The 23,342-nt window shown below is 43.0% G+C and overlaps 1 non-coding gene across 1 annotated transcript; it reads left to right on the forward strand.

Moving 5' to 3' along the window:
• The first annotated feature begins 16,723 nt into the window (after positions 1–16,723).
• LOC120253703 lies at positions 16,724–16,830 on the forward strand. The gene has a single exon (XR_005534376.1). It is a non-coding gene; the product is annotated as a small nucleolar RNA R71 (small nucleolar RNA).
• Positions 16,831–23,342: the final 6,512 nt, after the last annotated feature.

Here is a 23,342-nt window from a genome sequence, read left to right on the forward strand (position 1 = left end):
AAAGAGAACGCTCCTATACCTCTCGACTCACCCTCTCAACCCTCTCCAACCTAGCTTTGTCTAACCGTCGTGGTGTGTCACTTACTCACAAGGTTACCGACAAGAACTCTCAGCCCTAGTGTCACTCTAGGGGAAATGTTCATACAATCAAGCATTCAAGGTTGGAACTCACAACAAACATCAATTAATTGAAAGCATAATAAAGAGATTCAATGAAACAAATACATCCTAGGGTTCACAAATACCCAAGTACCCACTAGGGATTTAGCTCTCCATAGAGCTAAGTACAATCAAAGAAATAGAATGTAAAAGCAATAAATCCATAGAGAAACCCCCTCGATAGTCGTGTTCATGGTCTTGTGGAAAGTCCCCTACTCGTCGTCCAAGGATTCCCTTGTCTGGTATAGGATACACCTCGACGGAAGCTCCCCTACCAACCTTCTTCCTAAGGAATGACAATGTCGGAGCCGTAGAACCTCTCCAAAACCTAAGCCAATACCTCTAAAAACCCTAGCTGAAACCCTCTCTCAAGTTGGGGAAAAGATTGAGAAAAGAATATTGAAATCGGGGTTGAAATCGACTATAAATAGGGCTAGAATCGGTCATCCACACGGTCCTGTGGATTTTTCACAAGCCCATGTTGAATTTCCACATGGGCATGGGTAATTTCCACACACCCGCATGGATTCTCTGGAATTGTGATTTTCGGCCGGCTGTGAACAGTGTTGCTTCAGTACTTTTGCTACAGTGCTTTTCTACAGTACCTAGCCTAAAATACTTCCCGAGTCCATACTTTCATTGAGGTGACGCAAACGGGCACACGTTCACGTCGTGGATCATTTTGCTTCTTTAATGACGGACAAGTTGGTGGAGATCTTGTTCTATGTGCATAAGTCGGAATGCTTGAGTGTGACTGCCCTTGTGCCCCTCCAAATGGTTGTGCTAACTCAAATACGAGGAGGTTGGCACACACTCTAGCATCTCACACCCGACCTATGTCCTCGCGTTTTAACCTTAGCAAGATTTCCTCCAAAATCGGTGTATTATGATCCACATTGGTTTCTTTCCTTCATCCTCGGCGTCACAACCCTCCCTACACGAAAGTAACATAAAATCACACATATTAGTGTAAAAACCCGATAAAAGTAATGCTCAACATAAGGAAAGAATGCTTCTAACTAGTTCCCCTTGCGTATATCCCGCAAGTGCACGGGTTTGTCAAAGTAATAATCCCGGGTGAGCGGGTATCGAATCCACAGGGAGTAGGGAGTAAAGATACTTAATTCAATTCTTAGCTATGTGGAATATCAACAATGATAAGTGTGACAATGATTCAATTGTCAACAATTAAAAGCAACAAGTAAGAGAGCAAAAGTAAGATGGAGGTAAGGCAATCGATAAAGATGGGGTACTCGGATGATGCTTCACCTAGGATAATCGCTTCAAGTGCAAGAACTCTCTATTATCCTTCCTAATCAATACAATGGTGAGTCGTGGAAATCCTTACATACATAGTCCCAAATCTAAGGTCAACTATGCCTAACTCTATTCGTGTCCTGGAGGAGAGATTAAATAACCTCTCAACCTTGCACTCGAATAAAGTTGCAATGAGCTCTAGGGATTGCAGGTGATAAATCTCTTCCTAATTATAGACCTAACCCTTTGGTCCAGGCGGAAGGTCCCTAACCACAATTAAGCCCTAGATACTAAGATCCCCTCAATGCTTTACTCCGTTGCACGCCCAACTAAGCCCCAAGTGCAGATTCATCCCTTAGATCATTCACTCTAATATGGCCGCAAAGAACTCGAGGAATGGAGGTAGAATCTATCACGTTGGAGGGGAAAGGAGACGCTCCTGTACCTCTCGACTCACCCTCTCAACCCTATCCAACCTAGCTTTGTCTAACGCTCGTGGTGTGTCACTCACTCACAAGGTTACCAACAAAAACTCTCAACCCTAGTGTTAATCTAGGAGAAATGTTCATACAATCAAGCATTCAAGGTTGGAACTCACAATAAACATCAATTTATTGAAAGCATAATAAAGAAGTTCAATGAAACGAATACATCCTAGGGTTCACAATCACCCAAGTACCCACTAGGGGTTTAGCTCTCCATAGAGCTAAGTACAATCTAAGGAATCCAATGTAAAAGCAATGAATCCATAAAGAAACCCCCTCGATGGTCATGTCGATGGTCTTGTGGAGAGTCCTCTACTTGTCGCAAGGGATCCTTTGTCCGGCCTAGGATACACCTCGCCGGATCGATGCCGATGAAAACTCTCCCAATAACCTTCTTCCAAATGACGCGCAATATCGGAGCCGTAGAACCTCTCCAAAACCCTAGCCAATACCCCTCAAAATCCTAGCCGAAGCCCCCTCTCAAGTTGGGGAAAAGATGGCGAAAAGAATACCAAAATCGTGTTTCCAATAGAGTTCAGAGAGTGAGTAGTGCACTAAGTGTAAATCGGGCAAATATTCCTAAAATTTCAAGCAAGACTAGAGCATGAAAACATTCAATGTTAACAATTCTCCTAGACTTAAGAATACAATCATTGCAACTAAGGTGAACCGCTATTGGCTATGTGAGCATATATCAATCAAGAACAATTAGAAAAGATATGTGCATTTTGAAACTCCCGCCTACACTTAGGTTGTACATTGTCCTCAATGTACACATGCAAGCTCACTCAAAATATATCATTCAAAAATAGATGTGGGAGAAGCAATCAAAGCAATACTCCCCTGACTCCTAGTGTTGCATTTGATGAAGCTAATTCATTGGGAGTAGTGTTCCAACGGGTTGTGAAGCTCACACGGCTAAGATGCCGAAGCCCCTTGGCCATGCCCATGACTAACTCTTAATTCCCAAGATGACAAGACCATCTGCACGCATACACGAGGGGGTTCAGTGAAGCTCAAGAAAAACAAAAATAACTCGAGTGTATAAAAGATGAAGCAATGAAGACAACTCGGTAAATGCAACATATCATAAACTCAGAAGGAACAATCCTTTATGAGTGAACAAGTCTAAAAACAAGAAAATAGAATAAAGTAAAATGCACGAAAATAAAAGAAAAGTTAAGTGTCAGAGTCGCTCTCGGGCTCCTGTGCTGCTGCTGCTGCTGAAGTGGAAGCACATGGTGGGTCCACCGGTGCTGGAGTCGAAGATGGAGGTGCTGGAGGAACTGACGGGTCCTGAAGGATTCTCGGCTACAGAATAAATGATGAGGCAATGTATCGCTCTAGGATCTGCTGTAATATGTCAAAACGTGCCATGAACTCTGTATACTGAGTGGTCTGTGTAGCCCGAATCTAGGCAATCTCTGCTCGAGCCTCAGCCACCTCTATCTGTATCACTCCCAAGGCGCTCTCGAGCCTCTCAAAATGATTATGAGCTCGAGATGGTGGAAATATATGCACGGGGGGTGGTTCCTCTGCCGCTGGAGGTGTCTCGGTCTCCATCGGCACTGGTTAGGGCTCGGGAGCGGACTGAGATGCCCCAGCTTGATCTTCAAATGGTATGTTAAGCACATAAACACCATTTGAATATTTTTGGATCAACCACATGAGCCTCATTGTCTCTAACCCAAGTGGTGCTGGTATTATCGCTTTCTCGGTTCCGCTGATTTTGTCTCACAAACCCATCCCCACAATGAGTCTGGTAATATATGGACCGGAGAAGATGACACCCAATCGAGGATATTGTCCTTGCTGCTTCAAATACTCCGCTAAAATGTGTCCCAGATGGACCAGTTCATTCCAAACCATGGAGTACAAGTACAGAAGCTCTTGCTTGTTGATGACTCCCGTGCTATCACCGTGACCATTCACTGACCTGCTTATGATGGCGTGAAGATATCTGTAACTGGGTCGAGATAAACATGAGGCCTTAGACACTCCTGGTTCATAACTCCCCTTTCCACATAATAATGGATACGCCTCAATGGGAGATAAACCCGTAATGTCAATTGGGAGATTCTCATACTCCTCAGTTTCAGTATACTCTTCATCATATAGACCAAGTCTAGTGGAAAACTGTGTGACACATATACTATGATGCTACCCAAAAGCTCTGAACTGAATCGAGTCGACACTATCAAAATAAGCATAAGAGCGGTCGAACTCAAATGAAGCAAGTACCTCCAAAGTGAGTGTGCGAATAGCAGGGTCATGAATGTTCAGTAACTTGTGCCAATTACCGACCAATAATACTTTCTCGACCTCGTCAGCCATATCATCCGCTAGTTGCACCTTCCTAAGTAACCCAACATCCGGAATTCGCGTTTGACCAAACTTAAGCTTCTCTAACCGCTCAAACCGGGCTTGATGCGCAGGGAGTGTGAATTCCATAACTTCCGGCTCAGGGGCAGGCTTTTGAGGCCGCTTAGCAACTGCTTTCTTTGATTTGGTAGCCATACCTGCATGTATAAGAAAAAGAAAATCAATCAGTTCCATTCAGGCTGCAGAAAAATAAGAACACACGGCCGTGCAAAAATTCCGCACGCCCGTGCGCTTCCACGGGGCGTGGAAACCGCACGGCCCTTGTAGCCAATCTCCATGCCACCTCTCTATCTCACTTCAATATCATCTTAAAAACAAATCATAACCAGTTTAGCAAGAAAACGATGTGTATTGACCATTTCAATCGCAGGTAATTAGTTAGATTCAAACGAATTCGAAGAAGAGAGGAAATCAAGGCTTACCGATGAGCTGCACTTAAAAACCCTTACAATCCACACAATGCTCAATCAATCAACTCGAAGACGATAGTAGCAGGGGACAAGAATGTCAAAAAAATGCTCTTTAGGCGACTTAGGTTTATTTGAGGGGAAGGGTGTGACTCTTGTATTGGGAGAGCGGATGCTCCTTTAAATCCTAGAGATCCACACGGGCGTGCGGAAGTCGTCCACGCCCGTGCGCCTGTCAAACGAAGTGTTCACAGGGGTGGACACACGCCCCTGTGGCCTTGCTGGATATTCGAGAAAAATGTATACACGCCTGTGCGGAAATTCCACACGGGCATGGACTTACACATGCCCAACTCATAGGGGTTGCCGCATGCACCTGTGTTTTCTTGGGATAGAGGGAACACCATGTAGATTTTCGCACCGGTGTGCGGAAATTACCCACGCTTGTGTGTGATTCACAAGGTCGCCCACAGGGGCGATTCCACGCCCTTGTGTGCTCTTGGGAAAATCTACCCAACTCTGCAGGAATTCACACTCCCGTGCGCAAATCACCCATGGGCGTACGACTGTCGCATGGTCGTCCACAGGGGCAGCCGCACGCCCCTATGCCTTCTTTAGATAAGCTCGCAGTATACACCCACGGGTGTTCGAAAAATTCCACACACCCGTGTGTTTTCTCTAGGTGACTTAGAAAAACCTGCAGGCTCTGCAGAAATATTCTGAACATGTTTACACACTCAGAGCATGCTCTATTATGCAAAATTTACCAGATAAAAACACGAAATAGAACTCAAACGACCAAACTTCGCCAATTCTTCACCAAACATACGATGAATAATAAAAACCCACAATAAAATCGCAGCACAAGCACTTAAAAATAGAGACACCAACACTTAACAATTTATTCATTCAAACAAACTAAACTAACAAGATAGGAAAACAGTAAACACTTGGGTTGCCTCACAAGAAGCGCTTGTTTAACGTCACTAAGCTTGACGTACCTTACCTTACCTCATGAGGGTTCATGGAGTAAAAATACTTCTATATTGTCACTGCAAATTTCTCCGCAATGGTATGGTTTCAGCCTATGTCCATTCACCTTGAATGTGCCATTCTCTGGATGACTAATCTCAATGGCTCCATGAGGTGAAACTTCGGTTACGGTATATGGACCAGACCATCTTGATTTAAGTTTCGCCAGGAATAAACGTAGACGGGAGTTGAATAGTAGTACCTGATCCCCAACTTTGAAGTCTTTCGGGATTTTAATATGCTTGTCATGCCACTTCTGAATTCTTTCCTTATATATCCTTGCATTCTCATATGCCTTCATCCTCCATTCATCTAGCTCATTGAGATGTAATATTCGTTGCTTTCCAGATTTGCGCAAGTCGGAATTCATCACTTTAATTGCCCAATACGCTTTGTGCTCTAACTCCACCGGTAAATGGCAAGATTTTCCATACACTAGATTATAGGGAGTGGTCCCTATTGGTGTTTTGTATGCTATTCTATGAGCCCAAAGCGTATCGTCCAACCTTTCAGACCAATCTCATTTACCTTGTTCCACTGTTGTAGGTAAGATTCTCTTGAGCTCTCTGTTTGTAACCTCCACTTGCCCACTCGTTTGCGAATGGTAAGGTGTCGCAAGATGATGATGAACCCCATAACGCTTTAACACTTTCGCCAATTGTGCGTTACAAAAATGTGTTCCCCTATCACTAATGATAATTCTTGGAGTTCCGTATCGAGCAAATAACTTCTTAAGAAATTTCACCACAGTTCTTGCATCATTAGTCAGAAGAGCCTGGGATTCCACCCACTTGGAAACATAGTCAACTGCTACCAAAATGTATTGATTGCCATTGGACTTTGGAAATGGTCCCATGAAATCAATTCCCCATACATCAAACACCTCACAAAATTGCATAGGATTTTGAGGCATCTCATCCCTTCGTGATAAGTTTCCAGCCCTTTAACAACTATCACATCATAAAACAAATTGATGAACATCTTGGAATAAAGTCGGTCATTAGAACCAGTAGCTAGAACCTTCTCTGCAGTTCGACTTGATGCATAGTGCCCCCCACTGGGCCTGAGTGACAATGTGCAATGATGTTCCACCATTCCTACCTAGAAACACACCTTCGCACTACCTGATCTGCACAAATATAGAACATGTGTACGGATCTTACCAGAAAAAATTCTTAAGGTCACTGAAAAATTTCTTCTTCTGTTGAAAGCTTAAGCCCTGCTTCAATACCTTTCCTGACAGATAGTTTGCAAAATCCGCAAACCATGGGGTATCTTCTGATTCTGATTCCTGTACCGCATACAGGTGTTCTTCAGAGAAGAAATCATTAACTTCCTTGCTTGCCGATTCTTGCCCCTCATAACCCTCTAATCTTGACAAATGATCGGTAACCACATTCTCTGTCCCCTTTTTATCTTTGATTTCCATATCGAATTCTTGCAACAACAATATCCACCGAATCAATGTCGGCTTCGCATCTGCCTTGTTCATGAGATAACGGAGTACAGAATGATCTGTGAACACGGTGACATTAGACAGGATGAGATATGGTCTGAATTTATCAAAAGCATACACTACTGCTAATAATTCCTTTTCAGTAGTGGTGTAATTCTCTTATGCACTTGTGAGAGTCTTGCTAGCATAATAGATCGGTTGAAATTGCTTATTTCTTCTCTGACCCAAAACTGCTCCCACTGCATAATCGCTAGCATCACACATTACTTCGAATGGCTCATCCCACTTCGGTGTTGTTAGGATTGGTTATTGCACTAACTTCTCTTTCAATACATTGAATGCATTCAGACAGTCATTTCCAAAGTCAAAAGGGGTATCCTTCTCCAGAAGTTTGGTCAACGGTTGGGAGATTTTCGAAAAGTCCTTAATAAATCTTCTGTTAAAACCTACATGACCCAAGAAACTGCGGATCCCTATTACATTCGTAGGTGGTGGAAGCTTGTCAATTATCTCAATCTTCGCCTTATCCACCTCCATACCTGCCTGAGAAATCTTATGTCCAAGGACAATGCCTTCTTGTACCATAAAGTGACACTTCTCCCAGTTAAGGACGAGATTCGTCTCTTCACATCTCACTAATACTCTTTCCAAATTGTTTAAGCAAGCATCGAAAGAGTCCCCGAACACTGAAAAATCATCCATGAAAACTTTGATAATATCTTCGAGAAAGTCATCTAAAATTGTCGTCATGCAGCGCTGAAATGTTGCAGGGGCATTACACAACCCGAAAGGCATTCTTCTATAAGCAAAGGTACAATAAGGGCAAGTAAATGTGGTTTTCTCCTGATCTTCTGGGGCTATCGGAATTTGAAAGTATCCTGATATGCCATCAAGGAAACAGTAGAAATGATGCCCCGCTAGTCGCTCCAACATTTGGTCAATGAATGGCAAAGGAAAGTGATCTTTCCGAGTGACGTCATTTAGTCTTCTATAATCAATGCGACTCGCCAACCAAGAATCGCGTCCTCGTGGGGATTAAATCATTCTTTTTCATTCCTCACTCACTGTTATTCCTCCTTTTTTTCGGGACAACTTGGGTCGTACTCACCCACTTGTCATCGGATATGGGGTAGATGATTCCCTCGCATCCAAAACTTTTTATTACCTCTCGCCTAAACAACCTCCCTTCATATTCGGGTTCAATCTTTTATTGAGGTTGGATCACGATTTATAGTCATCCTCCATTAGGATCTTATGAGTGCAGAATGATGGATTTATACCCTTAATGTCAGAGATCTTCCATGCGATGGCTGATTTGTACTTTTTCAACATGCTAACAAGCTTATCCATTTGCTCTGCAGATAAGTTCGACGCCATGATTATGGGGAGTTTAGAGTCCTCCATTAGGAATGCATATTCCAAATGTGCTGGAAGAGTTTTAAGCTCAAGTTCTGGTGGTTCGACAATTGATGGCCGCAAGCTACCCTCCTTCAATTTATTAATCTCCTCGAAATCATTCAGCTCATGTTCATAGTTACTCTCTTCCTTTTCCACCTGGAAATCTATTTCTTTATAATCTGCAATGGATATCAACGTGTCCATTCCACATAATTCCAAATTTGAAATAGCAACTCCAACTGAAAAAAGTTCTTGCTTCTGATCTTGATAGGAAGAATCAAACCTAGCAAGGATTCTTTCTACACTCTCCTCTAACTGGTCACTCATTGACACTGAAGTGGATTCCTCAAACTGCTTTATCACATTATCTAATTTACAGCTTTACCCTTGAATCCTGGTAATGTACTCTTCAACCAATTCTTCTAATGGCTGTTGAGTTGTACATTGTCCATGGTAAGAATAACACGATATGTCATTCCATGCAACTGTTTGAACTTTCTGCTATACGTGTTCAACCATTCTCATGATAGTATCAAATGATTCAAACATGTTAATCATTTTATGCAACAAAAAGAAATAAGGAAAAGTTAGAGCAATGATAGAATAAGGAGATATGAAATAGAATGTGTGGTGAAATAGCTAAGAAAACAAAGTACAAAGTATCTCTAAATGCCTAGCTCCCCGGCAACGGCGCCAAAAACTTGACAAGTTCCCCTTGTGTATATCCCGTAAGTGCACGGGTTTGTCGAAGTAATAATCCCGGGTGAGCGGGTATCGAATCCACAGGGAGTAGGGAGTAAAGACACTTAATTTGATTCTTAGCTATATGGAATATCAACAATGATAAGTGTGACAATGATTCAATTCTCAACAATTAAAAGCAACAAGTAAGAGAGCAGAAGTAAGGAGGAGGTAAGGCAATCGATAAAGATGGGGTACTCGGATGATGCTTCACCTAGGATAATCGCTTCAAGTGTAAAAACTCTCTATTATGCTTCCTAATCAATGCAATGGTGAGTCATGGAAATCCTTATATACATAGTCCCAAATCTAAGGTCAACTATGCCTAACTCTATTCATGTCCTCTCAACCTCGTACTCAAATAAAGTTGCAATGAGCTCTAGGGATTCCAGGTGATAAATCTCTTCCTAATTATAGACCTAACCCTTTGGTCCAGGCGGAAGGTCCCTAACCACAATTAAGCCCTAGATACTAAGATACCCTCAACGCTTCACTCTGTTGCACGCGCAACTAAGCCGCAGCGGAGATTCATCCCTTAGACCATTCACTCTATTATGGCCGCAAAGAACTCAAGGAACGGAGGTAGAATCTATCACGTCAGAGGAGAAAGGGGACGCTCCTGTACCTCTTGACTCACCCTCTCAACCCTCTCCAATCTAGCTTTGTCTAACGCTCGTGGTGTGTCACTCACTCACAAGGTTACCAACAAGAACTCTCAACCCTAGTGTCACTCTAGGGGAAATGTTCATACAATCAAGCATTCAAGGTTGGAACTCATAATAAATATCAATTTATTGAAAGCATAATAAAGAAGTTCAAAGAAACGAATACATCCTGGGGTTCACAATCACCCAAGTACCCACTAGGGGTTTAGCTCTCCATAGAGCTAATTACAATCAAAGAAATAGAATGTAAAAGCAATGAATCCATAAAGAAACCCCCTCGTTGGTCATGTCGATAGTCTTGTGGAGAGTCCTCTACTCGTAGCAAGGGATCCTTTTTCCGGCCTAAGATACACCTCGCCGGATCAATGCCGAAGAAAGCTCTCCCAATAACCTTCTTCCAAATGACGCGCGATGTCAGAGCCGTAGAACCTCTCCAAAACCCTAGCCAATACCCCTTAAAACCCTAGCCGAAGCCCTCTCTCAAGTTGGGGAAAAGATGGAGAAAAGAATACCAAAAGCGGGGCTGAATCGGCTTTAAATAGTGCTGGAATCGAGCGACTCCACGGGCGCAGACGGTACACGCGTAGTGCGGAATTTCCACACTGCCATGGATAATTTCCACACGCCCGTGTGGATTCTCTGTTTCTCTGATTTCTCGGCCGGCTTTGAACAGTGCTGCTACAATATATGCTACAGTACAGAGAGTAGGAAATGTTGGAAGTGCTTAGCCTTAGGTACATTCCAAACAATGTGCTACAGTACATTCTCTATTTCTCTGTTTCTCTTATCAAACTCCCCCACAGTTAAGCTTTTTCTTGTCCTCATGCAAAAATTAAACATTCTGTGCATAGATGAAGGAAATATTGGAAGTGCTTGGCCTTAGGTTCACCAAAGTGTACAGAGAGATCATTCTACAAGTGAGGGAAATTTCAACATTAAATACAAAAAAACAAAGCTCTAGCTAAACACTTGAATAAAAAAGGACAACAAACCCGAAATCGTGTACGTGTGTGAACTCACTCAAAACAACCTAAGGTATACTCCTCGAAGTTGTAAGTACAAGGGACTTATTTTTCTACAAGAGTGACAACAATTTCAAAGATGGTAGTAGCTTCACACATCCTCTAAGGTAGGCCTTTCCAAAGCGGCCGCTAAGGTGGCTTTCACACTTTCTAGGTTGTAGCTCTTTCTACCGGAGTGGTAGCTTTCACTCATCCTATGAGATAGCTCTTTCTCTCATTAGGGCATAACTAGTATCCGACTTATGAGAGTAGCTTCATACTACATAGGTGGTATCTCTTTCCACCCAAAATGCAAAAAAAAACAAGAAAACTATTTTGTTCCTTCTTTTCATCATTCATTTTTCTTTTTCAGAATTTAACACAAGAAACAACTATAACTAGTCCCTTTAACATCGAACATGAGTTTCCAATAGAGTTCAAAGAGTGAGTAGTGCACTGAGTGTAATTCAGGTTAAAAAATTCCTTAAAATTCAAATAAAACTAGAGCATGAAGATATTCAATGTTAAAAATTCTCCTAAACTCAAGAATACAATCATTGCAACTAAGGTGAACCGCCATTAGCTATGTGAGCATGTATATCAATCAAGAACAATAAAAAGGATGTGTGCACTATGAAACTCCCCCCCACATTTAAGTTGTACATTGTCCCCAATGTACACATGCAAGCTCACTCATAATGTATATCAATGAAGAATATATGTGGGAGAAGCAATCAAAACAATATTCCCCTGACTCCTAGTGTCGCATTTGATGGAGCTAAGTCCTTGGGAGTAATGCTCCAACGGGTTGTGAAGCTCACACAGTCAAGTGCCAAAGCACTTTGGCCGTGCCCATGACAAAGTTTCAATTCCCATGATGACAAGACCATCTGCACGCATACACGAGGGGGTTCAGTGAAACTCAATAAAACAAAAAATAACTCGAGTATATATAAAAGCTTGACAATGAATACAACTCGAGATGCAAAATTAAAATAAACTCAGAAGGAAACTCCTTTCTGAGTGAACAAGCCTAAAATAAAATGCAAAATAAAGAAAATGCAGAAAAATAAAGTCAAATATCGGTGTCATGCTCTATCGACTCCTCTGCTACTACTGGTGGTGGGGAAACATAAGGTGGATCCACCGATGCTGGTATAGGAGATGGGGGTGCAGGAGATACTGAGGGGGGCTGAGGAGTCCTCGGTCGCAAGACAAATGAGGAGGCGACATCTCGCTCTAAGATCTGCTGTAATAAGTCGAAACGTGCCATGAACTCTGTGTACTGAGTGACTTGTATGGCCCTGATCTCGGCAATCTCTGCCGAGCCCTCGCCCACCTGCTCTGCAACACTCCCACCGCACTCTCGAGCCTCTCAAAGCGATCATGGGCTCGAGATGGTGAAAACATACGTACAGGGGGAGCGTCCTCTGCCGCTGATGGTGCCTTGGTCTCCATCGGTATTGACTAAGGCTAGGGAGCAGGCTGGGAAGCCTCGGCATGATCACCCTCACCCTCGCCTATCTCTCAGTCGGGTAGCACCAACGCATAAACCCCCGTCCGAACTTTCTACGCACCATGCCCATCAATCTCAGTGTCTCTAAACTCGTGGGGGTAGGTATACTCGCCTTCTCACCTACATGAATCGAATCTAAGAGACCCATGCCCAACACTAATCTCGTAATGTAGGGGCCAAGAAGATCACTCCCGCCCAGCATAATGCCTCCGATGTCCGATGTACTCGCCATGATGTGTCCTAAGTGAATCGGCAAATCACCGCACCATCGAGTACAAGTATAGAAGCTCCCTCGCCGCTCGTAATGCCGCAGCTATCACCACGGCCATTCACCCGACCTACTCATGATGGCATGTAAATATCTCAGTATGCGGTCGGGAAAGGCACGTAGCCTTGGACACCCCCTGACTCGATCGACCCTCGACGATATAGCACTCTGAACCTCTCTCGCGGGGTCAAGGCTCCGGGATAATCGCCCAGAATCGAGAGTACTCCTCGGTCTCGTGAATGCCTCCTCATACAAGCCATGTAGAACTGAAAACTGAGTGATGCTCAAGCTATGGTGGTGTCCAAGTGCTCTAAACTAAATTGTGTCCAAACTATCAAAGCTAGCGCACGATCTATCAAACTCGAATGATGATAGCACCTCCAAAGGTAAACTCTCGATGGTCGGGCTCTTTTAATCGCTAATAACTGCCGCCAACCACCGTCAAACGAGATCCTAGACCTCATCACGAACTCATCTCCCCGCTTTAGATCTCTCAAGATACTTGTGTCCGTGAATCGAGTCCGTCTCGAACCGAGTCTCAACAAGCGCTCATAGCAAACCCGATGCTCGAATCGTGGAAACTCATGCCCTCGTGCTCGTGGGATGACTTACGCGGCCTCTTATCAGCTTTCTTCTTCGACCGAGGTGCCATAATCTACAAAATTTGAAACGAAATCGATAAAACAAGTTGATAAACTAATGGTATAGAAATCCACACGGTCATGTGGAATTTTCGCACGCCCGTGTGGATCCACGGGGCGTGAAAAGCGCATGGCCGCACCACAAGAATCCAAAAATACAACTTGAAAAAACTTCTAACTTCGTTCTAAACATAAATCACCTTTCTAATTGAAGAAACGAAGCATTATTAACCAAATTTATCTATGAAAATCATGAATTGATGAAGGAAATCATAAATAGGGCTTACTGACGAATTAAAATGAAATAACTATGAATCGGCTGAAAAACCTTGCAACAATCCTACCAAATCAGTGCTAGGAGGTCGGGGGTTGATGTGAAAGTGCTCCCAAATGAATGGAGGGTGTGAGGGAGAAGAGAAATGATTATTCTTTAAAAAGAACTCGTGCTTCTTGGCGTTCTATAAATCCACATGGTCGTGCGGAAATTACCAATGCCCGTGCGCCCCCACAGGAGAGCTTCACAGGGGCCGGTGCACGCCCCTAGGCGCTCTCGGGAAAAACTCTCACTGACTTTGAACACTCTCACACGGGTGTGCGGAAAATACCCACGGCCACCCACAAGGGCAGCCGCACGCCCTTGTGGCTTCTCTGAAAATCCGAGAAAAATCGCTAAGTGTTCCACACGCCCGTGCGGAAATTCCGCACGGCCGGGGGCATTCACAAGCCCAGCTCACAAGGGTGATCGCACGCCGTTGTGGATTCTCAGGATGGAGAGAACTCCTCTGCAGAGTTTAGCACTGGCGTGGAAATTACCCACACTCTTGCAAGTTTCACAAGGTCACCCACAGGGGCGAGTTCATGCCCCTGTGCGCTCTCGGTATAATTTTTGACAAACTCTGTAGGAAATCACACGCCCGTGCAGAAATTACCCATGGGTGTGTGATATTCGCACGGTCGTCCACAGGGGCAGCCGCACGCCCCTGTGCCTTCTCTGGATGAGCTCGCAATACAAAAACACGGGCGTGTGGAAATTCCACACGCCCGTACATTTTCACTGGATGCCTTAGAAAAACCTGCAGGCTCTGTAGAAAGTTTCTGAACATGTTTACACACTCAGATCCTGCCCTAGTATGCAAGTTTTACCAGTGAAAAACATGGAATAAAGCTCAAATGACATAAATTCGCCAATTCCACATAAACACACACGATGAATACTCAAAGCCCACAAGAAAATCTCAACACAAGCATCTAAAAACCAAGACACCAACACTTAACAAATTATTCATGCAAACAAACTAAACTAGAAGATAAGAAAACAGTAAACACTTGGGTTACCTCCCAAGAAGCGCTTGTGTAACGTCACTAAGCTTGACGTACCTTGTCTTACCTCACGGGGGTTCATAGATGAAGGTTGCCCTCTTACCCATGGTTTGAAAGCATGATGTGCAAAGTCTCTTGAGGATAGAGGATGAATTATCGGGCTTCGGACCACCTAACGATGGTTCATCCAACTCCTTCGGTTTACGGGCATCTCCAATAGCCTTGGAGTGTTTCCGGTGGCATCTCCTAGCCCTCTTCATTTTCCGGAGCACCTTCTTCAAGATCCCCGGGGTAGATGGTACTTCTTCCATCAAACTAGCATCATTACTTCTTCATAATCCTCCTCTTGGTCGAACAAAGCCTCGTATGGGTCTGGATTGAACATTTCCTGCATGTATTCATCAACAATCTCATCTGTAGTGTCTAGAAAGTATAAAGTATCATCGAAATCAAGAGAATGCCACATGGCTTCAGCAAGGCGGTATGTGAGCTTGTCATCTCCAACCCTCTAAGTTAGCTTTCCGCCGTCCATGTTAATCAATGCCTTGGAAGTCCGCCAGAATGGTCTCCCAAGTATCAAAGGTACATCCACATCCTCATCGATGTCTAGCACTACAAAGTCAACCGGAAAAATGTACTTGTCCACCTTGACAAGCACGTCTTCAATGATGCCTCTCTGATGTCGCATTGTTCGGTCTGCTAGTTGCAAAGTCATCCGAGTAGGCCTAGGCTCTCCCAAGCCTAGCTTTTGAAAGAAGGTGTATGGCATAATGTTGATACTGGCCCCTGAGTCCGCCAATGCCATTTCCTCACCTAGATTGCCAATATTACATGGAATGATGAAGCTTCCCGGGTCTTTCTTCTTGTTCAGCTTGTTATTTTGGAATACCGCCGAGCATGAAGCATCTAAAATCACTGAAGCACTTTCCACCAACTTCCTCTTGTTAGTCAACAAATCTTTCAAGAACTTCGCATAATTAGGCATTTGGGCCAATGCCTCAACAAAAGAAATATTAATGTGGCGTTTCTTGAACAAACTTAGGAACTTCTTGTACTGTTCATCCCCTTGGTTATTTTTCAATCTAGAGTGATAAGGGATTCTTGGCTTGAAAGGTGGGGGTGCCACCTCTTTCTCTTTGCTTGTTCCCTCTTCTACCTCTATAACTCGGGTGCGTGTTCTTTTGGCTTCTCACTCGAAAGCCTACCTTCAACCTCATGACCATTTCTCAAAGTGATCGCCTTCACGTGCTCTCTAGGGTTGGTCTTTGTATTGCTCGGCAAGCTTCCATGTGGCCTTTTAGAGAGAGACTTCGCAATTTGCCTCACCTGATTTTCAAGGTTATGCAAAGAGGCGGTGTGGTTGCGAAGTGTAGCCTCGACTGATTCAACCTTGTATTTACAGATTACACAAATCTAGTCAAGTGCTTCTCTAAGTCATTCATTCGGGTTTCCAAACCTGAGACTCTGTTTTCCACCTGAGGGGCTTGTTATTGTTGTTGAAAACCTGGTGGCCTGATAGCCTTTTGTGTACCATGATTACTCCATGAGAAATTGGGATGATTCTTCCAACCCGGATTGTAGGTATTCCTATATGGGTTTCCTTGAGGTCTCATGCCATTACCTACAAAATCAACTTTCTTCACCGAAGAAACATCACAGATAGAGATCGGGCAATCGGAGGGAGCATGTCCTCCACCACACCCAGTGTAACTAGTCATTAGCCACCACTCTATTTGAAGTTAGAAGATCTAACTTCTTACTCAAATTTTCCACTTGAGCTGCCAATGAAGTTACCGCATCTTTTTCATGGAGACCGGCCACTTTTTTCTTCTCCCTAGCATTCCATTGGTAATTGTTTAACGCCATTTCTTCAATTAACTGAAGGGCCTCATCGGGGGTCTTGTTACCTAAGGTACCTCTTGCTGCCGCATCCAAGAGTTGCCTTATACTCGGGTTCAAACCATTATAAAAGTCTGAACAATCATCCACTCCGGGAATCCGTGTTGCGGGCACTTTCTCAGGAGCTCCTTGAACCTTTCCCATGTCTCGAATAGAGACTCCAATTCCAATTGAACAAAGGATGAGATCTCATTCCTAAGCTTTGCTATTTTTCCGGGAGGGAAATAACGGGCCAGAAAAGCTTCTACTATCTCCTCCGACGTGGTAATTGACGCTCTAGGTAATGAGCATAGCCACTGCTTCGCTCTCCCCTTTAGGGGAAATGGGAAGGCTCGCAACTTGATTGCATCATCCGTCAACCAGTTTATCTTCAGTATATCATACGCCTCAAGAAAGATCTCTATATGATTGTTTGGATCTTCATCGGCCAAACCATTGAATTGTGTGGATTGCTGCAACATGTGGATGAATGTTGACTTCAGTTTGAAGTCCTGAGCTGTAATCGGGGACGCACAATAATCGACTATGTCCCCAACGCTGAAGGTCTGGCATAATCGGATAATGTTTGCTATTGCTCATTCTATTCTGCCATGTTTTTAGATTCTTCCACTTCCAAATCAGCTAAATTAGGCTGTTCTTGCATAGGCTCTTTCCCTTTTGTTGTAAGTGTATGTTCAAGCTCAGGATCTCCTTCAATCAAAATTGAGGGATTCCCTCGGGTCATAACCTAGAGCTGCACCTAAAATAAAAGAAAAAGAAATCAGAACGATGATAGAGTAAGAAGATATAAAATAGAATGTATGGTGAAATAGCTAAGAATACAAAGTACAAAGTATCCCTAAACGCCTACTCCCCGGCAACGGCGCCAAAAACTTGATAAGGTCCCCTTGCATATATCCCGCAAATGCACGAGTTTGTCGAAGTAATAATCCCGGATGAGCGGGTATCGAATCCACATGAAGTAGGGAATAAAAACACTTAATCCGCTTCTTAGCTATGTGAAAGATCAGTAGTGATAATTGTGACAATGATTTAATTCTCAAAAGTAAAAACAACAAGTAAGAGAGCACGAGTAAAGGACAAGGTAAGGCAATCGATAAAGATGGGGTACTCGGATAATTCTCCGCCTAGGACAATTGTTTCAAGTGCAAGAACCCTCTATTATGCTTCCTAATCAATGCAATGGTGAGTCGTGGAAAACCATAAATACATAGTCCCCAAATCTAAGGTCAACTATGCCTAACTCTATACATGTCCCGAAGGAGAGATTAGATAACCTCTCAACCTCGCACTCGAATAGAGTTGCAATGAGCTCTAGGGATTCCAAGTGATAAATCTCTTCCTAATTATAGACCTAAACCTTTGGTCCAGGTGGAAGGTCCCTAACTGCAATTAAGCCCTAGATACTAAGATCACCTCAATGCTTCACTCTATTGCACAAACAACTAAGCACCAGCGGAGGGTCATCCCTTAGAACATTCACTCTATTATGGCTGCAAAGAACTCAAGGAATGGAGGTAGAATCTATCACGCCGGAGGGGAAAAGGGACGCTCTTGTACCTCTCGACTCACCCTCTCAACCCTTTCCAAATTAGCTTTGTCTAACAGACGTGGTGTGTCACTTACTCACAAAGTTACCAACAAGAACTCTCAACCCTAGTGTCACTCTAGGGTAAATGTTCATACAATGAAGCATTCAAGGTTGGAACTCACAACAAACATCAATTAATTGAAAGCATAGTAAAGAGATTCAGTGAAACAAATACATCCTAGGGTTCACAAATACCCAAGTACCCACTAGGGGTTTAGCTCTCCATAGAGCTAAGTACAATCAAAGAAATAGAATGTAAAAGCAATGAATCCAAAGAGAAACCCCCTCGATTGTCTTGTCGATGGTCTTATAGAAAGTCCCCTACTCGTCGTCCAAGGATTCCCTTGTCTGGTATAGGATACGCCTCGACGGAAGCTCCCCAACCAACCTTCTTCCTAACTAATGACGATGTCGGAGCCGTAGAACCTCTCCAAAATCTAAGCCAATACCTCTCAAAACCCTAGCCGAAACCCTCTCTCAAGTTGGGGAAAAGATTGAGAAAAGAATATTAAAATCGGGGCTGAAATCGGCTTTAAATAGGGCTGGAATCGGGCATCCACATGGTCCTGTGGATTTTTCACACGCCCATGTGGAATTTCCACACGGGCGTGTATAATTTCCACATGCCCGTGTGGATTCTCTGGAATTGTGATTTTTCGGCCGGCTGTGAACAGTGTTGCTTCAGTACTTTTGCTACAGTGCTCTGCTACAGTACCTAGCCTAAAATACTTCCCGAGTCCATACTTTCATTGAGGTGACGCAAACGGGCACACGTTCATGTCGTGGATCGCTTTGCTTCTTTAATGACAGACAAGTTGGTGGAGATCTTGTTCTATGTGCATAAGTCAGAATGCTTGAGTGTGACTGCCCTTGTGACCCTCCAAATGGTTGTGCTAACTCAAATACGAGGAGGTTGGCACACACTCTAGCATCTCATACCCGACCTATGTCATCGCATTTGAACCTTAGCAAGATTTCCTCCAAAATCGGTGCATTATGATCCACATTGGTTTCTTTCCTTCATACTCGGTCTCACAACCCTACCTGCACGAAAGTAACATAAAAACACACATATTAGTGTAAAAACCTGAGAAAAGTAATGCTCAACATAAGGAAAGAATGCTTCGCATTCATATCACACAAGCACTTGCGGGATATACTTCGACAAACCCATGCACTTGCGGGATATACGCAAGGGGAACTTTTTGGACCTCTAGACTAATAAGATGAAGATGGAGGAGAGTGCATCTGTGATTTTAGATACTTCATGTTTGGTGGTGTTGGAAAAGAATATGGCGAACAAGAAGAAGGACCCCGGAAGCTTTACAATTCCATGCAACATTGGTAATTTGGGTGAAGAAAAGGTATTGGCGGATTCAAGAGCTAGCATCAATGTCATGCCTTATACATTTTTTCAAAAGCTACACTTGGGAGAGCCTAGGCCCACTCGGATAATACTTCAATTGGAGGACCGAACAGTGAGACATCTGAGGGGTATCATCAAATATGTACTTGTGAAGGTTGACAAGTAAATATTTCCTGTGGGCTTTGTACTGTTGGATGTTGACGAGGATGTAGATGCTCCGTTGATGCTTGGGAGGCCATTCTTGCGCACTTCCAAGGCTCTTTTAGACATGGACGGTGGGAGTTGACTTTACACGTTGGGGATGACAAGGTTACATATTGCCTCACTGAAGCCATGAGACATTCTATAGACTTTGATGATACTCTTTACTTTCTTGACACTACCGATGAACTAATAGATGAATATGTACAGGAAATGATGTGTTCGGACCCATAAGAGGGGTTACTAGACCAAGAGGTGGAGAATGATGAAATTATGACACTTGGTCTAGGGGACAAGGTGCAAACCATCCCAGGGATCATGAAGAAGATGATCTAAAAGATAAATCGTGCAAGGAGATGTCACAAGAAATGCCCCAAGGTTAATGGGCATGTGCAAGAATGGAGTAACGGTGGCGAACCCTTGTGCGGTAACGAACTCGATAACTCTCCCTCTACCTTCAAAAAGATTATGTTCATCATGCTATTCGGGAGTTATGGGTAAGAGGAAAACCTTTAACTATGAGCCCCTCGTGAGGGTAAGGTCAGTGCGTTAAGCTTAGTAACGTTAAACAAGCGCTTCTTGGGAGGCAACCCAAGTCTTTACTATTTTTCTAGGTTTTAGTTTAGTACTTACATGAATAAGTGCATGAGTATTGGTGTCTTGATTTTTACATGCTATTGTTGTACTTTTCTTGTGGATTATTGGTGTTTTCATGTGCTTTATTGTGATTGGCAAAGTTTCTTGGTATTTTGAGCGTGTTTTTGATGATTCTCTGGTCAATTTTGCATACCAATATAGGCTCTGTATGTATATAAATGTGCAGAAATTTTCTGCAGAGTCTGTAATTTTTTCTGATCTATCCAAAGAAAACATACGACCATGTGGAATTTCCACACGGGCGTGTGTTTATGTTCAGAGCTCAACTTCTCTATCCCGAGAAGAAACAGGGGTGTGTGAATGCCCCTGTGAACGATCTTGTGATGGTTACACACCGGTGGGGAATTTCCACACGGGTGTGTGTTTCTCTGTAAAGTTTAGAGCTCTTTCACGAAAAAACACAGGGTGTCTTCCTACCCCTGTAGATGACCTTGTGAATTACACACGGGTGTTGGTAATTTTCACACGCCCGTGTGAAACTTTGCAGAGAAGTTCTCCTCCATCTAAAGAAGATGTAGGGGCATGTGAGTGCCCCTGTAAGTAGCCTTGTGAAGATCCACGGCCATGTGGAATTTCCATAAGGGCATGTGAAACACTTAGAGAAATTTCTCGGGTGGACAGAGAAACCACAGGAGCGTGTGGGTAGCCCTGTGGGCCGGGCATACGAGCGTGTGGAATTTCTACACACACGTGTGGATGTGTTCAGAGAGAGTCAGAAGCTATCCCGAGAGCACAATGAGGAGTGTGAGTGCTCCTGTGGTGCTCCGTTGAAGAGTCACACGGGCGTGGGTAATTTCCACACGCCCTTGTGGATGTGCAAAATACCAAGAGACGCGGCTTTTCTTTAAAATCTATTCATGTTTCTTTGTCTTTACACTCCCAAACACTTTGAGAACACATCCTTGTACTCTCCCAACTCCCCACGTCATTTTAGAGAGATTTCACTCGAGTTTTTCGGCCAATTTCAAGTTTTTCATCCTCATCTCGTCAGTAAACCATTTTCCTTGTTTTTTGCCAAATCTTGATTTTTTTGTTTAAATCTGGTGAATGTTGTTTTGTTTACATGTTAAATGGTTGGTGCATGCTTTTATAGTGGTTTAGAACAAATTTTAGATGTATTTTTGAGGATTCTGCATAGAGGCATGCCGTTTTCACAACCAATGGATCCACACGGGCGTGTGGAATTTCCACACAACCGTGTGGATTTATGCAAAATGGTTTTGTGAGTTTATTTGATCGATTTTATTTTCAATTCTTACATATATGGCTTCTAGATCAAAGAAGCAACACGAGAAGTATCCCAGGGAGGATTCCCTAGAGCCTGAGCACTTAGAGTTTACTATTCCCGAGCATCAGGCTCACTTTGAGCGACTATTGAAGCTCAAGTTTGGACAGACTCATTTCCCAGATGTGATTGCGATCAGGGAGATTTGGTTAGCTAATGACATGGCAGATGAGGTTGAGCAGTTGCTTGCCATTGGGAGTTGCTGCCGTTTATTATTGATTTGTGTGCTTGCCATTCGTATGCTGACATTGGAGGTGTCAGCATCTTTCGAGTTCAGCCGTTCCTACAGCAACTTTGACAGTGTAGATGCCATTCAGTTCAAAGTATTCAGACAGTGTCATAGCATGAGTGTCACACAGTTTTCTATCCGAATAGAACTTTACGACGACGCGTTTACCGATATTAAGGAGTGTAGGGGTGAGCAAAACCGGGTACCTGAATCGGTTTTTAAAACCGGATCGGGTATCCGGTTTTTCGGATCGGCAAAAACTCGACACGTATCCGACCCGGTTTAAACCGGATACTAAAAACCGGGTACCCGGTTTAAACCGGATCGGATATCCGATATCCGGATCAAAATTTAAGTTTCATCTACTACTACATGGATTTTTTTTATATATAACAACATCAACATTCATAAAAAAAAAAATATGAGAAACATGAAACTTATAAAGAGGATTAAAACCTTATATTATTCTCCCCACAAAAAAAGTCAAAAAAAATAATAATAAAGGGTTTTATCAATCTTAGACATTAAAAAAAACAAAATCAAATATCTTCTGAAGCATCAAGCATCTCATCAATAATGATCATTGGTTGCACCAATGTCACGTCCTTCATACCTACAATTCAAAAATCATAAATTTAAATATTTAAGACTATTCACACAAAAGAAATATAAAATAGTAACAAATAATTAATAAATGGAATAAAACTAACCTTCTTCCATACTCTCCAATTCAAATAAGTTCTCCTCTATGGATAGTGGAGCATGAGAAGTACGTAACCAATCTTGTGAACAAATAAGAGCTTCTACCATTCTCGGAGTCAAAGAAGTACAAAAAGAATAAAGAACACACCCTCCAGTGCTAAAAGCGGACTCTGAAGCAACGGTGGAAACTGGAATTGCAAGTACATCTCAAGCCATCAATGCAAGAGTGGGATATCTATTTTGAGAATTCTTCCACCATTGTAAGATATTAAAATTTGTTTCCATAGGTTCTCGTGCATGCTCCAAGTACCTCTCCACCTCAGTTTTATTTGCAGTGCTTACACAACCCATATCCCTTTCAAATTTGCTATTCATAATATCTCCAAAGTCTAATATGCCCAGTTGGGATGAATTGTGATGGAAACTAGAAGCAGTAGTAGAGGTAGAAGTTGAAGATTCTTGCACATTGTTTGCTTTATGTGTAGAAGAAGAGTACTCATTGAACAATGAATGCAATGCAAACTTAATGTTTGAACACAAAACATCAAATTTCTCTTGACTATAGGAATTTCGCACCATCCACTCAGCATATTGCCACTTCATTCTTGGGTCAAGGATCAAAGAAATAAATAACAATAAATTGAGATTATCAATGTTGCCCCAATATTTGTCATATTTTGCCTT

This window comes from Dioscorea cayenensis, unplaced genomic scaffold, assembly GCF_009730915.1.
Source record: "Dioscorea cayenensis subsp. rotundata cultivar TDr96_F1 unplaced genomic scaffold, TDr96_F1_v2_PseudoChromosome.rev07_lg8_w22 25.fasta BLBR01000170.1, whole genome shotgun sequence".
NCBI classification, from domain to species: domain Eukaryota; kingdom Viridiplantae; phylum Streptophyta; class Magnoliopsida; order Dioscoreales; family Dioscoreaceae; genus Dioscorea; species Dioscorea cayenensis.